The sequence below is a fragment of the Haliotis rubra genome, unplaced genomic scaffold (assembly GCF_003918875.1).
Source record: "Haliotis rubra isolate DU_JTF1 unplaced genomic scaffold, ASM391887v1 Scf432, whole genome shotgun sequence".
Taxonomy (NCBI): domain Eukaryota; kingdom Metazoa; phylum Mollusca; class Gastropoda; order Lepetellida; family Haliotidae; genus Haliotis; species Haliotis rubra.
Genome location: NW_025767116.1, coordinates 410,269 through 426,341, shown reverse-complemented (window position 1 = coordinate 426,341; position 16,073 = coordinate 410,269). Strand labels below are relative to the sequence as shown.

The window sequence follows — 16,073 nt, the reverse complement described above, 5'->3', positions numbered from 1 at the left end:
CTCCAAGAACCTCTTTTTCAATTTTTCAACTTCACAATAGTGAGTGAGTATGGCTTTAGCAATAATCCAGCAATAAAAATGGGCTTCACATATTGTACCTATGTGGGACTCGAACTCGGTTCTTCAGCGTGACGAATGGACGCTTTTATCACTAGGCTAGCCCACCGCCCCTTGTCACAATAAATAGGACGTAACAATAAAAATGTATTCTAGTCTATATTCTAACTGCTATCTGGTATTACTATCTAACTGCTATGGTTTAGTATAGAGTATTATCCCATGTAATTGGGCTCCTGTCCGTGTGAGCGTGAGCGCGTGTGCGTGTGCGTCACCGGGTCCCTAACTAGTTCCAGTAATCCCGAGGTCGATATTCTCATGGTCCATATCTTTTTGCCTATGGGTCTACTGAATTACATTTATAGTAAAGCATGAAACATAATAAACACTTGATCCTAGTTCAAATGTTACAATGTAGCCTGATTCATATCATTACAATATTTAATGGGAGAGCGGAAGGTCGCGGGTTCGATCCCCGACCGCGTCATACCCAAAGACGTTAAAATATGGTACTTGTTGGTCCCTGCCTGGCGCTCGGCATTAATGGGTACAACAAGGACTGGTCGGCTCGGAGTCAGTATAATGTGTCTGAGTGGGGTATTCATGCTTCACTGCGGCATGGTATCTCAGTGGGCTAGCACTATAAAACCAGCTTCAGTCTGGGCTAGTACAAGCAGCCGCACATACAGATACACGCGCATGCACGTCGTCATATGAGCGAAATATTCTCAAGTACGACGTTAAACCCAATTTCACCTCACCTCACAATATTTAATGACTGCATCCATGGTCCAGTAGATAGGGTGTCTGCCCTTAGAGTAGAAGGCTGTTGGTTCGATCTCCTGCAAAACTATCCCTAAAGACGTTAACATGTGGTACTTGTTGTTTCTCTGCCTTGTACACGGTTTGGACGGCTCTGACTCGGGCATAGTATTTATGGGTGGCACTACAAACCCGACATTAGCCCTTACCTTACACCGAAAACATTTTATTGATAACAACAGAATAATCATCATCATAAACAATCCACGTAATTGTAACATGTGTTACTGACCATCACGCGTGGCAGCCATTTGGGATGAAGAGTGGTTTGCCAAAGCCAGCTGTCAGCGATATCGAAATTCGTTATTCCTCGAGTTCAGTGTTTGATACTTTCCGCCTTGGTTACATATTACAAGTGTGCTGGAGTACATTAACAATGACAGCCTTCGGTTTAACAACGTTTCAGTTGCATCACGGTGTGTCAGGTGGGACGACCGGCCAACGTGACGCAAGCCTTGGACGTTAATGCTTCCGTCGCACCAGTGTGGTGCTGACAAATCTGGGATTTTGGGGGATTCCGCGATTCCTGGCACATCTAAGGGAAGCAACTATCCACTGCAAATTTTGGTGCCTGGGATGGAGCCTGCCGTGCCCTGAGTTTGTCCGATTATATGAATTGAGTTACTCGACGTATAACTACAGCTACGTGTGCGTGCGTGCGTGCTTGCGTGTTGGCGAACCTAGAAGTAACGATTCCGTCATTAATGAGAACGAAACATCTGTTTGTAATATACTACAGTATATGTATACTTTGTTTATATTACGATATATGTAATCAAACATAATGTCTGACTAGCAATATTCCAGCAATATCACGGCGGGGGACACCAGAAATGGGCTTCACACATTGTACCCATGTGGGGAATCGAACCCGGGTCTTCGGCGTGACGAGCCAACGCTTTAACCACTAGGCTACCCCACCGCCCCACAAACATATGTATGTACATCAGGTATATATACATGTACATATATATGTACACACACACACACACACACACACACAAACATATATACGCACACGCACACGCACACGCCTACAAACATGTGTATGTATAACGCTCGGTAAACCGTATTTACATCTTACTTTTGCTGATGAACATATTTCACTTATCCGCCAGGAGACGCTGCCGTGCTGTCAGTGCTCTTTGGATTGATATCAGGAATTTGAAGCCCGAGGCTAATGGTATCACGAGGTATAAAATTCAAGCCAAATATTCCACGTGAGCGTCTATTTCCACACAAAGTTAATATGCTTAATCGCTATCACCTCGTACACACAACATGCATATCACGTTCCTAATGGGAAATTGTAAGGGGAATTTTAATCCAACCCATATGCTATACACTGTTAAGAATATCATGTATTTAACACACTGCGCCTTTTTTGGACATCTACTGCAGTTGTTGGCGATGTGTACTGTTATGATGTGATGTTTTTTAAAAATATCTCAAATTGTTTGTTTATACAAGGCGCATGTTTACTGCGCATGCATAAAGAATGTCACAACAAAAATATGTCGGCGGCAGGTGTACCGTTATACAACGGTTTATTAAGAAACTCAGTGCTTTATCAATACTCCGGGCCAACATATGCCAAGCCTGTTTATTTATATCTCTGTTTCTCGTAATATATTTATTGTTTTCAATCCATCATCATCGGTTTATGGTGAATAATGTCGTTTGATACATTCCAATGCCGTGATAATGTCTCTCTTGGTAAACATAGAATCGTTAAGCAGGAATTCGGCGTACAAATGATGGGTATCTGATTACGCTTACAGAGGGGAGAATGGGAGAATGGGTCTTTGTTATATTTAGTCTCTGTACATTATGTATGCCTCTTGCTAATATACTTATTGCCTGTATTGATATGTCTGTCCTTATTACAATGCAGTGCGATATACGATTTCCTTGATATGAACGATAGACCAAGGACTAACACATTCCCCGTCCGTATTCTTGACGACCCCGACACCGACACCTACACTCACACTGACACCAACACCGACACCTATCCCCACATTGACACCAACACCGACTTCGACACCTATTCCCACACTGACACCGACGCCTATCCCCACTTTGACACCAACACTGACACCTATCCCCACATTGACATCAACACCGGATCCAAACGCCGTCACCGACACCGAAACCTATCCCCACATTGACATCAACACCGACTTCGACACCTATTCCCACCGACACCGAAACCTATCCCCACATTGACACCAACACCGACTTCGACACCTATCCCCACATTGACACCAACACCGGATCCAAACGTCGTCACCGAAACCTAACCACTCATTGACACCAACACCGACTTCGACACCTATCCCCACATTAACACCAACACCGACACCTATACCCACATTGGCACCAACACCGACACCTATCCCGCCATTGACACCAACACCGGATCCAAACACCGACACCTATCCCCACATTGACACCAACACCGATCCAGACACCAACACCGACACCTATACCTACATTGGCACCAACACCGACACCTATCCCCACATTGACACCAACACCGGACACCTATCCCCACATTGACACCAACACCGATCCAGACACCAACACCGACACCTATACCTTGACACCAACACCGATCCAGCACCAACACCGACACCTATTCCCACATTGACACCAACACTGACACCTATCCCAACATTGACACCAACACCGATCCAACACACCCGACACTATCCCTACATTGACACCGAACACACACCTATCCCAACATTGTCACCGACACTGGATCCAAACACCGACACCGACACCTATACCCACATTGGCACCAACACCGGATCCAAACACCGACACCGACACCTATACCTACATTGACACCAACACCGACACCTATCCCAACATTGACACCGACACCTGTCCCCACATTGACACCAACACCGACACCTATCCCAACATTGTCACCAACACTGGATCCAAACACCGACACCGACACCTATACCCACATTGGCACCAACACCGATCCAGACACCAACACCGACACCTATTCCCACATTGACACCAACACTGACACCTGTCCCCACATTGACACCAACACCGATCCAGACACCAACACCGACACCTATTCCCACATTGACACCAAAACTGACACCTATCCTCACATTGACACCAACACCGACACCTATTCCCACATTGACACCAACACTGACACCTATCCCCACATTGACACCAACACCGGATCCAAACACCGACACCTATCCCCACATTGACACCAACACCGATCCAGACACCAACACCGACACCTATTCCCACATTGACACCAACACTGACACCTGTCCCCACATTGACACCAACACCGATCCAGACACCAACACCGACACCTATTCCCACACTGACACCAACACCGACACCGTCACGGAAACTGAGTCAGTTTCAGATCCCCTCCCCAAGTCTGATACGGGGATAAATATCTAAAAAAGTGATGACACCGGGTGTTCAAAAAGGGTAAGCGCATCATGCGCTGCCAATATCACGCGCTCCTTATTACATTTTCATCAGATAGATAATTACGTGGGTGTTAACTCAGCAATCACACACAGCAATCCTGTCATACGACACACGTAAACAATCAGGTCTGGGCCAGACAATCCACTGATCAGTATCGTGAACTATTAGCAGTGTCGATGTGGCACAACAAAGAACATTTGTAAGAACTTCTCCCAGGGATTTGGAAAGAACAATAGCAAGAATACCCTCTTAATACAATACATTTTGTTTGTGCGTGTATTCCGTTTCAAGAACTTCATTTGGATAAAATGGAAACCGAACAGCCAAGCCAATCTGCTAAATGGTTTTCTACCCTTTAGTGGTTGCTGGGCCGATGTGTATCGTTTAGTTATATCAATAACCCATAACGGCTCCAATTTAGCAGATAATCTTAATGAGGAGTCATAATGATACTATAGGATGTCAGGAATATTTTCATTGGAGATACGCATCAGTTCCTTTCATGTACACATAACGAATTCATGAATATTCTTTTGATGTTTTTTCATCAAATGTCAATAATATATTCTATGTGTTTTGCTTCACGTTTACACGCTAAAGGTAATTATAACAGTAATTATTCTGAAAAAATTGCCCGTCTCCAAACCTTTGATTAGTTTCAAATAGGTCCTGACAGCATGTAGCTTTGATAAGCTATGTTGCTATGATAAAGGTGATAGCTTTGATAGCGTAGGTAGCTTTGATAACACATGTGGAACTGATAACGCTCGTAAAGCAGGGTCGGCTTGAGAACGGATGGTAAATCAGGTGTTTTTCTTTGAATCCGTCGACGTCCATGTGGGGAAGGTGGCGATGGGAAAGGTTTATATGAGGGTAAGGGTAACGACATGGGTGAAGGTAACGACAGGAGGTAAGGGTAAAGGGTAACGACATCGGTGAGGGTAACGACAGGGGGTGAGGGTAACGACAGAGGGGTGGGGAAACGACAGGGAGTGAACGTAATTACATGAAGGTGACGACTTTGGACATGATAATAACGGCAACGTCATGTGTCTTGGGTTAAGGAGTAGCGTCATGTGTCTGAGATTAACGGGTATCGTCATGTGTCTGGGGTTAGGGATAGCGTCATGTGTCTGAGCTTAGCGGGTATCGTCATGTGTCTGGGGTTAGGTTGCAACGTCATGAGACTGGAGTTAGGGGTAACGTCATGTATCTCTAATTAGGCGGTAGCGTCATGTGTCTGGGCTTGGGAGGGGGGGGGGGTAACGCCATGAGACTGGGGTAAGGGGTAACGTCATGCCTCTGGGATTAGGGGCAGCGTCCGCAGACGGGGGACAGGGGATAGCGTCATGAGGTTAACGACACGGGACTCAACCCAAAGACGCTGTGCAAATACCAGGCGAATGGGTAGGGTTAAGGTTGAGATCAGAACATTGGGCTCGGTGCTTTGGTTTTATTGCACATTACGCAGCTACCGGAATATAAAATGCAAATATGCGTGCATGTTTTCAGTCAGAGCCAACACTAAACCCGTGTGAATATTAGCTCTACGCTTAACTGTAAGCGACATTTTAGAACACGGGGAATACCTCTAATCACCTCGTTGTCACAAAACCTTTTATATTTGATGTTCTGTTTGTATTGATCTGCATTCTTTTTGACATGCCATAAACCGTTCTAACGCCAGAACAATTTGAAGTTAGTTCAGTGCACAGAATAAACGCTCATATTCCATTTGTAATAAATTGCTTTTTGCGACATCCACATAATCCAAGTCCATCTTTGGCACCAGGAACAATAGAAAACGTGACTAGGCAACCGACATAAAACGTTTTCAAGATCGGATATGACAAGATGTGAACCCTTCTTCACCAATTCCAAAATTGTTCCCACTCACACCGAGGCCAAACACGCTTAACGGTTAAATGAAGAAAAGGTTAATGGTCTTCGGTTTTGGTACTGAAACTTGAAACACTAGATAAAAACGAATGTTGTGAAATGTGTTAAATCCAAAATAAATTTCCGTTTAAGGCTTAAACTGTTGGCTTTATCTAGTTGTGGAACGTTGGCTTTATCTAGTTGTGGAACGTGAATTGTGATTTTTGTTGTTACATAAACTGAGTTGGATTCAGCTTAATACAATGTTGGCGAAGGGATCTTGTTGAAGACTGCCACTTATAGGCGACATGCTACCCCGCTGAAATATCATACCGCGTTGCACTGCTTCCGAGCCGTCAGTGTCTGTCCCCTTAATACCATATACTAACGTCTTTGGGTATTACACGACGGGATCGAACCATCGTCCATCAGCCCTCTGGCAGACGCGCTGTCCACAAGGCCTGAGATGCTATCAAAGTGAGTGAGTCAGTTTAGCTTTACGCCGTTTTTGGCAATGTCTTACTGCGCAAACATCAGAAAATGGCATCACACTTTTCACCTATGTGGGGATTTGAGCCCGCGCCTTGGTGTAACGGGCGGACGCTTGAACCACTCGGCTATCCCACCGACCTGGATGTCAAAGATTACTGATGATCATGAAGTCGTAAACACAAACTATTTAAAACGAATACAAAATTTCTCATGTGTATCTCCGTTCAAGCGAAATGGAGTGAGTTCCTTGTGATTCACCGCGTGTCGAGACAAGCCGCGTCGAAATACTGTTGTAGGATGAAAGTGGTCGACATAACGGTAATTTCAGACCATCGTACGATGACAAATCAATGGTCACGATCAGAGCAAATCTGGGATCCGTCGATCCTGCCTTGACAAAGGGACGTAACCCTGACAAATCTGTCACTAAATTGCTTATACAACTAAGTAATCGATTCTGAAAGCTCTCTGCCACAGATACTAGAGAGGTCTCCGTAACTAGGCTTAGGCACAGAAGCAAACCTAGCAATGATACCAGGAAGGCCCTGTCATCTACATGTATTATTACACACCGCCGTCCGTACACTATGACTATGAGAATGCCATTAGATAGCCACGGAGTGGTAATTAACCCCTGAAATAGACATGGTATTGACACGGGATATGTAATGTATATTTACAATCAATATATAATGATCACCTTTATGTCAGTGTGGATAGGGACATCACAGGTCAGTGTTATGAAAGGGAAATATGCACAATTTAAATCGATGTCTTTTAAGGATTGTGGCAATATCATGTACAACATTCACAGCGTGTACAGTATATGCTTTATTGTAGAAAGTGTACAGTATTTGTGGTTTGGAACAGTGTTAAAGGCGTGGACAGTATTGTATAGCATTCACAGTACGTGCGATGTGGTACTTCGTGTACAATAATGTACAGCGTTTACAGTACGTGCAATGTGGTACTTCGTGTACAATAATGTACAGCGTTTACAGTACGTGCAATGTGGTACTTCGTGTACAGTATGTGTGGTTTTGTACAGCGTGAGTATAGGGCGTGTACAGTATCAAAACCGTACGCGCGGCATGGTATGGCGTGTACAGTATTTGCGCCGTTATAGTGTGTACAGTATTGTATAGCGTTTACAGTAGATGCGTTACATATTGTATAGTGCGTACATTATTGTATAGTGCGTGCAGTATTGTATAGCGTTTACAGTAGATGCGCTATTGTATAGTGCGTACAGTATTGTATAGTGTTTACAGTAGATGCGCTATTGTATAGTGCATGCAGTATTGTAAAGCGTTTACAGTAGATGCGCTATTGTATAGTGCGTACAGTATTGTATAGCGTTTACAGTAGATGCGCTATTGTATAGTGCGTACAGTATTGTATAGCGTTTACAGTAGATGCGCTATTGTATAGTGCGTACAGTATTGTATAGCGTTTACAGTAGATGCGCTATTGTATAGTGCGTACAGTATTGTATAGCGTTTACAGTAGATGCGCTATTGTACAGTGTCCGCAGTATCGTATAACGTTTATGGTACGTACGCTATTGTATAGTGCGTACATTATTTTATAGCGTTTACAGTAGATGCGCTATTGTACAATGCGTACAGCATTGTATAGCGTTTACAGTAGATGCGCTATTGTATAGTGCGTACATTATATTATAGCGTTTACAGTAGATGCGCTATTGTACAATGCGTACAGCATTGTATAGCGTTTACAGTAGATGCGCTATTGTATAGTGCGTACATTATTTTATAGCGTTTACAGTAGATGCGCTATTGTATAGTGCGTTCAGTATTGTATAGCGTTTACAGTAGATGCGCTATTGTACAGTGTCCGCAGTATCGTATAACGTTTATGGTACGTGCGCTATTGTATAGTGCGTGCAGTATTGTATAGCGTTTACAGTAGATGCGCTATTGTACAGTGTCCGCATTATTGTATAACGTTTATGTAACGTACGCTATTGTAGTGTCGACAGTATTGTATAGCATTTACATACGCGCGCTATTGTAAAATGTGTACATTATTGTACAGCGTTTATAGTACGTGCTATATTGCAGAGTGTGTACATTATTGCATAGCGTTTGCAATACGTGCGCTGTTGTACAGTCTCTACATAATACAGTGTTAGTACACTATGTCCTGCTACGCAGCTATTTCCATAGTTCAGCAATTTCATCGCTTCACAATTACAAACGTCGGAATACAATAACTGACTCACCGTTATTGTTGGAAAGTTACGTGACATTTTTCATAATATACATATAGCAAGCTATCATATCGATCCCACCATACAAATGTTAATATTTTTCTCTCTCGCTCTATAGGGTTGTATGTCAAAATACTTGTAGATAATTATCAAGCAGTTTACATGACAGTCAGTCGTTAATGCTAATTCCCGAAGGAATGGCTCGAGTACATATTGCATGGCTTACCAGACTTAAGGGTCTGGGGTGACGTGTATTCAGGGCAAGGAGCTCTTTCGTACAAGTGCACCCTTGAAAGTAAGTCAATGTGGAATTTCAAGAATTTAGACGCTCGCATTATGATCACGGCTTCTTTGAAATACAGCGATGAACGGACAAACCTCTTCTTCGAGTCGGATCGTACGATGAGCTACGGCGGCTTTCATCCACAGCTACACCTATAACATCTGTGTTTTATTACAACTACTAAAACAAAATACCTAAAGACAGCAGTTACGAAACAAAGTATCCGTGTTTCAGCGTACAACAAGATCTGAAGGGTTAGAGCCATACTTGTCAGCGTCTGGGGAACAATGTCCATTAACATCAATGCGCCTCTCATGGCAGACAGAGACTGCGGGAATTACATCTGTATTATAATCAACGCTAATGAGACAGACATTGAACTTAATATGATTAATATGTGTTGTTTTCTTATAGTTCCGTACACATTGCTATAAACCGTCAACGAAAGAGAATGAGTGGTCTCGAAACAGTCAGTGAGTATGGTTTTAAGCCGCTTTTAGCAATATTCCAGCAATACAGCGGGAACACCATAAATGGGCTTCACACATTGTACCCATATGGGGAATCTAACCCTGGTCTTCCCGAGCCATCGTTTTAAACATTGGGCTACCCCACCGCCCTCTCGAAACAGAATCCATGGTGTGTTAAAAGCGAAATAGCGGTATTGGTCACTGAAAGTCAGCGATTGCAACGCTTTCTAAGTAATTATTACAGTGTAATAATGCTACAACATATTCTGCGGTTCATCTGAAACAGTTTACGTTGAGTAGACCATGCAAAACAGCGAAGGAAATTGAATCTGTAACTGAAAATCAGTCATGACACCAGATGTTAACAATATTTCTTTCGGGGTTGAAGTTGTTGTTTTGGTGTGTGTCTTGGCATAAATACAACTATAATAAACAACAGCCTTCTTCGCTATATCTAGTTGTACACACGCGACAATGAAACCATGTAGTCGCAAGTAATACTAAACATCCGTATGCTCATTTCCAGTTATGTTAAACAAGTTCCAAACGCGTACCCAACTGTAGACTTAATATAAAGAAAATACAATACGTGCAACGAGTTTATAGTATGTAATTATATCATAACAACAGTCGGTTGTTTCAATAAACAATAATAGTGTCGATGACATAATTTCAATGCTTTTGTCTGTTTCAATTCTGTTGTTGTTGTTTTTATCATTTGTTGGAATCTACGTCGCACTTTCGTCACCCACTGTTCAACTTGGTTACGGTTTTCGGATTACTAATGAGGCATTCGCGTATCTGTACACGTATAAACAGACCAGGAGGATAATACACGGAAGACTTTTGGATTGCGTTTGAACGGAGAGTACTGTTCGAGTGTAGTACACAAAACTCAAACCTGAAAAAACAACAAAACAAGTTTTCGAATGAAACAACACAAAATCCTAAATTCCAAAGCCGAAAAGAAAAAAGAAGTCGTGTTTACATCTAACACATGATGTTGCGTCTGTAGGTGGAACATACACATTTACTTTTGTTGAAAGAACGTTCCAGGAACGTCAGTATCAACATGTCAACATTGTTAATACATTTGGACAAGTTTCTTACCTTGGACAAAGAATTCCAACATTCCTAGTTCGTTTTAATTCCAATTCCCTCTCTCTGGTGTATCCTCATTCGTCATACCTCTCATACAGCGGAGTGATACAGTGATACCTTGACTTCTCACTCATAGCTTGATTGATCACTTCTCACAAACAGTTAGTACCTTATCCGAAATACACCAACAGTCTAATAGACCAGTATGTGAACCAGGATTTTGTGGGCATGCTTGTTATCACGTGATTTCTTGGAGCCAATCAAAGACTAGCACCAGTCCGCGGCGGAGAACAAGGGCCAACCGACAGTAACGGTATACATGTATAGTTGCTTCCTCGTCGTATCGATCAGTTTCTGTAGCAATCGGCGTTATCTCTCGTCTATGACAGCATGATAATCTCAACCAATGCCACTTACAGCAGCACCAGGTGAGCTAGGATTAACTGCTTTTACTGGGAGTTACACAGAGCTAGCTGCGAGAATATTTACAGGAATGTCAGCAGTTATAGTCAAACGACTGGGCAGCTCGAGGGTGAGAGTGGTGACTCTTGCTTTCACCGGAGTCCACGTGCTGCAGGCTTCCGTTCACAACCTGCAGCAGTCTCGCTTGAAACATCACCTCCCTCTGCCAATCAATCATAAATCACATCCCCTTATTCTCGAGCAGACGACAATCCATTGACAGACGACCAGAGGACAGTTCATTGAAACACGAGCAGACTATTCCTTGATCTATGAGCAGACGACAATTACATCAGATAACAACACCTCGTCGCGTGATTACAAAGTTTCATACATGCATAGCTACAATTTCCATTCCTATCATATCAACTGAATGAAACCTGTAGGACAATAGATATTGATGTCACTCCGCGTGGCTACACACACTCTCGCCTTGATCGTCGAAGTTGGTGATCTGCCGGGGACATCAGTCACAATGGTATTGTCCCTTCCTGTGGTGTTGTTGCTGAATACGTCGGGGAAGGAGAAATACGTGGTGGTCTTCCCGGCGTGTGGTTATCTATGAACTACAAGATCGACTTGGTAACATTAAGTGCCTAGATTTCAAGTATCAGGATCATTATCTCGACAAAAACGTTCGATAGAGAACAGTTTCAGAATCGTCGTTGATTTTCTTTTCCTTTTTCTTAATGGCCACAGCTTTGATCAAGTAGGTTAATAAACGGTATCTAATGCAATGTTCATGCGTTACAAGAACAAAGTATTGTTTTTCTCAAACGGATTTCTGCGACTGTACAAACAAAATATTTTCAAGCAAGCTTGACCCAGTGAATATTGAAGTGAATGACTCGTCGTCTATCCCGCCTTGTGTCAGATCCTCAGAAATGGCACTGAATTGCCCGTATCTGTAATTGTTCACATTCCCGGAGTCCAGTTTCACGACCAGTGTGGCAGAGAGTGCAAACAAATCCTGTTTGTCCAACATACAAATGTATCCACCGACTAAACAATATGAAACTGACACTGGGATGCGTTCGGTGATTTTAGGCAAATACCGGCCCAAGAGATTTTGGACAGAGAAGCCGTATACACTTCCACTGAAACGTTATTAGCCCTGATCGGTAGTAGTAGTCAAGATGGTGGATCTGTAACGGGATTTCCTGATCAGCTGGACTAATAAGAGTTTTCTTTATCACATTTAAACCATCAAGAAACTATGACCTCCCTACATCAAGTCAGATGCTTGCTCGGCCGCTTCATGAAAGATTGTTCACCATTCCGCACAATGTATATTGACAATGACGTGCCCTGGAAGAACATTCTGGTGAAAGTTCTGTTTCCTGGCTCTGGTGTTCTGTTTGACCTCTGAAGGATGGCATGTCAATGTCTAAAACAGAACCTAATTATACCGACAAGTCAATAACGACATCAGGACACATCAGACCAATAAACAGGGCGTAGTTAGATTCTGGAAAAGCGTTTGAAGCCCCAAAAGTATTTATGAATCCTTATAAAACAGACTACGGAACTTAAAAAGAAAATGAACTCCAGTACCTCAGTTGTTTTTTAAATAAAAGCAATTGTTCAAAGGCTTTTCTACTCTGACACATTAAAAAAATACAGAAATTAACTATCACCCTCAACTAAAAATAGATGTCACGTGCTTACTTTTAACAATTCTGTTGTCCTACCCCATAGCGTAACATTAAAATATATTTGCAAACCTTTTTACAACTCGTTGAAGTGGCACTTAACGTCAGGAATATAATTGTTAATTACTCGTCATGATTTATGGCACATAGTAAGATTAAATAGCGATAATGCCGGGCATTGAACCTTATGTTCCATACATTGCTGAATTCTACTTTGCATTAGCTTCGATGTGCATTAGGGAGAATACTCGATTGTTTGTTACAGTCTCGACTATTTTTTGTTATAGAGCTGGAATATTGCTGAGCGCTGACAAGCAAATTTACTTGTTGCAATTCCATGCCAAGCAAGCCATTGTTTGGTTTTTGGCGTCTTGTTGTCTACTTATAGGCCAAACCCTATAAAGAACATTTGCTGATGTCGCATTCTTTGATGCCAAATAACTGTATTTTCTGAGATTGCAAAGGAAGTTAATGAAATGCGCTTCTCGTTAAAATAGAAAAGAATGATATATTTTGTACTCATTTTTGTATTTATGTACCATACAACAGACATTTTCTACTTGAAGTATGCTCTACACGGTGTTAAATAGTCTTGACATACGAAAAACAAGCGTGTTAAGAGAACAAAAAGTGTCAAATCTACTCTGTAATATATATGAACTTTTAGACGATATAAAAAGAAGGTATTCAGCTTAAGTAAAAAGACCGGTACCTTATGTCAAGTAAATCCCAGAACGTCGTGACATCATCGCTGTTGTCAACGTTCACGACAACGCCGGCAGCGATGTATACGCTTTGAGGAAAACAGCAGAACCCAGAGAGCAATCGTGCCCGTTGGCTGGATCCGAAACGCTAACCTGCCGACAACGAAGGAATCTCTCCCTGCAAGTGGACATGGCCATCGATTGTTGGCAATCTCGCGTCCGCTTCAGTCAACGGCGAAAGGGATTACCATTCCTGCAACTACCTCCGGGAATGGTACGGAACGGCCGTCTTTAGACTACTTTTCCATACAATTTATCATTTACAATAGATAGGATTAATTGTGAGGAGGAAGCCAAGCGAATCAATTGTGGTTATATAACACTTTGTCAACATTGTACTAGAACGATGTACCGCTGGCGTCTCCATAAACTCTTGTGACGTTTAGCTTACGGTTCATCTAACCTTATACGATTTTCTGTCAGTTGGAAAATTTTGGCAAAATATTTCGGCAGCAGATTAAAGCTGATAGAGCGGCTTCGGGGACGTGAATGTGATTGGGGATCTCGCCGATGACGACTCTGACGTCTCCGCGAGGCGAAGACTGGATGCAGCCGCCGCGACTGTAATTACCCCGAGTTCCAATAGCCAGAAACGTTGGTCGCTGCGGCAATCCAGCTTTATTGACACCAGTGCGATATGTATTCCTGCTGCGAACTTCGATTGTAATATAATCCCGTGGTATAGCTGATTATTATAAAAAATGGACGTTCAATATGTTTTGTTAGAAATGGTGTTCTCTTGTTGAATAAAATATTTGTTGTAGTTTGTGAATACCCGATGAGGCTCATGAACCATACATGAACCATTTCGATTATTGTCAAGATGAAATGAGGAATGACTGTTATTGCCCGAGGCTGACTGACCGCTGAAGGACATTGTGAACAGCATTTAGATGAAAGAGTGAGTGAGTGTGGTTTTGACCAGTCCTCCAGTTACACTCAAGCAGTCCTGTGTCGAGTTACAGTCAAGCAGTGAGTGAGTTGGTTTTGACCAGTCCTCGACAGTCATTGCACCCTGTGTCGAGGATTGCGATGAAAGAGTGAGTGAGTTGGTTTTGACCAGTCCTCCAGTTACAGTCAAGCACCCCTGTGTCGAGGATTGCGATGAAAGAGTGAGTGAGTTGGTTTTGACCAGTCCTCCAGTTACAGTCAAGCACCCCTGTGTCGAGGATTGCGATGAAAGAGTGAATGAGTTGGTTTTGACCAGTCCTCCAGTTACAGTCAAGCACCCCTGTGTCGAGGATTGCGATGAAAGAGTGAATGAGTTGGTTTTGACCAGTCCTCCAGTTGCAGTCAAGCACCCTGTGTCGAGGATTGCGATGAAAGAGTGAGTGAGTTGGTTTTGACCAGTCCTCCAGTTGCAGTCAAGAGCCGCTGTGTCGAGGATTGCAGGAGATACGTGAATACTTCGAGTTATCCGAGGTTCGACATATTCGCAACATGATGCCTAGATTACTAATGTGCAGTGACGAAGCATTTATTTCGAGACAAAAGTAAGTTCGACACAACGTTGTGATACAGTTGTACCGCTTTCAGTGAGTGAGTGAAAATGGTTTTACGCCGCCTTAGCAACATTCCACCAATATCACGGCGGGGGACACCAGAAATGGGCTTCACCCATTGTACCCATGTGGGGAATCGAAACCGAGTCTTCGGCTTGACGAGCCAACGATTCAACCACTAGGCTACCCCACCCTGTACCGTTTTGGATTGATGCAGGAGCGGTCATGGTGCTGACAAACCTATAAATATAATCTGGATGAACTGGGATTCGAACTCACGAATATGCATTTCTGGCATTCCCAGTGTATAATCCACGGAAAGATTTGTGCTTGGCAGACTGTTGCTTAACTTGAAAATATGAGTTAATGATATTGTTAAGCTGGTGTTGAATATAATCAAATGTCTTGGCGAAACAGAATATTTTACAATGTGAATTGCAACCCACGTCAACCCGTGAACCCATGCTTGTAAGGGGCGACTAACGGGATGGGGTGGTCAGGCTCGCTGACTTGGTTGACATATGTCATCGGTTCCCAATTGCGTAGATAGATGCCCATGCTGTTGATCATCGGATTGTCTGCTCCAGACTCGTATATTTACAGACCGCGGTCCATGTAGCTGGAATATTGCTAAGGGCGACGTTAAACAACAAACGAATAGACAAAAACAACCTACGCCATTAAATGAAAAGTGACAAAATCGCTCAGCCGTCTAAACATGCTACATACGTTCTATTCATGTTTATCAATGTTTGTCTTACAGACAACTTACTGAATTTTGAGTCAGGCTCGATGGCTTGCGGGTTGCGTGACATCGTACCTTGAGCATGTGTCACCTGATTGTCTGGTCCAGATCCCAATCTAACGCCACCGT

At 42.9% G+C, this 16,073-nt stretch overlaps 1 protein-coding gene across 1 annotated transcript in view; it reads right to left on the bottom strand.

Annotated features, from left to right (window-relative positions):
• Nucleotides 1–12,517, bottom strand: part of LOC124289093 (5-hydroxytryptamine receptor-like) — a 136,182-nt gene extending 123,665 nt beyond the window's left edge. Inside the window, exon 1 of the mRNA XM_046725693.1 lies at nt 10,829–12,517. The gene's annotated coding sequence lies outside the window, so the exon portion shown is untranslated. The remainder of the gene's footprint in view (nt 1–10,828) is intronic.
• Between the last annotated feature and the right edge of the window lie 3,556 nt (nt 12,518–16,073).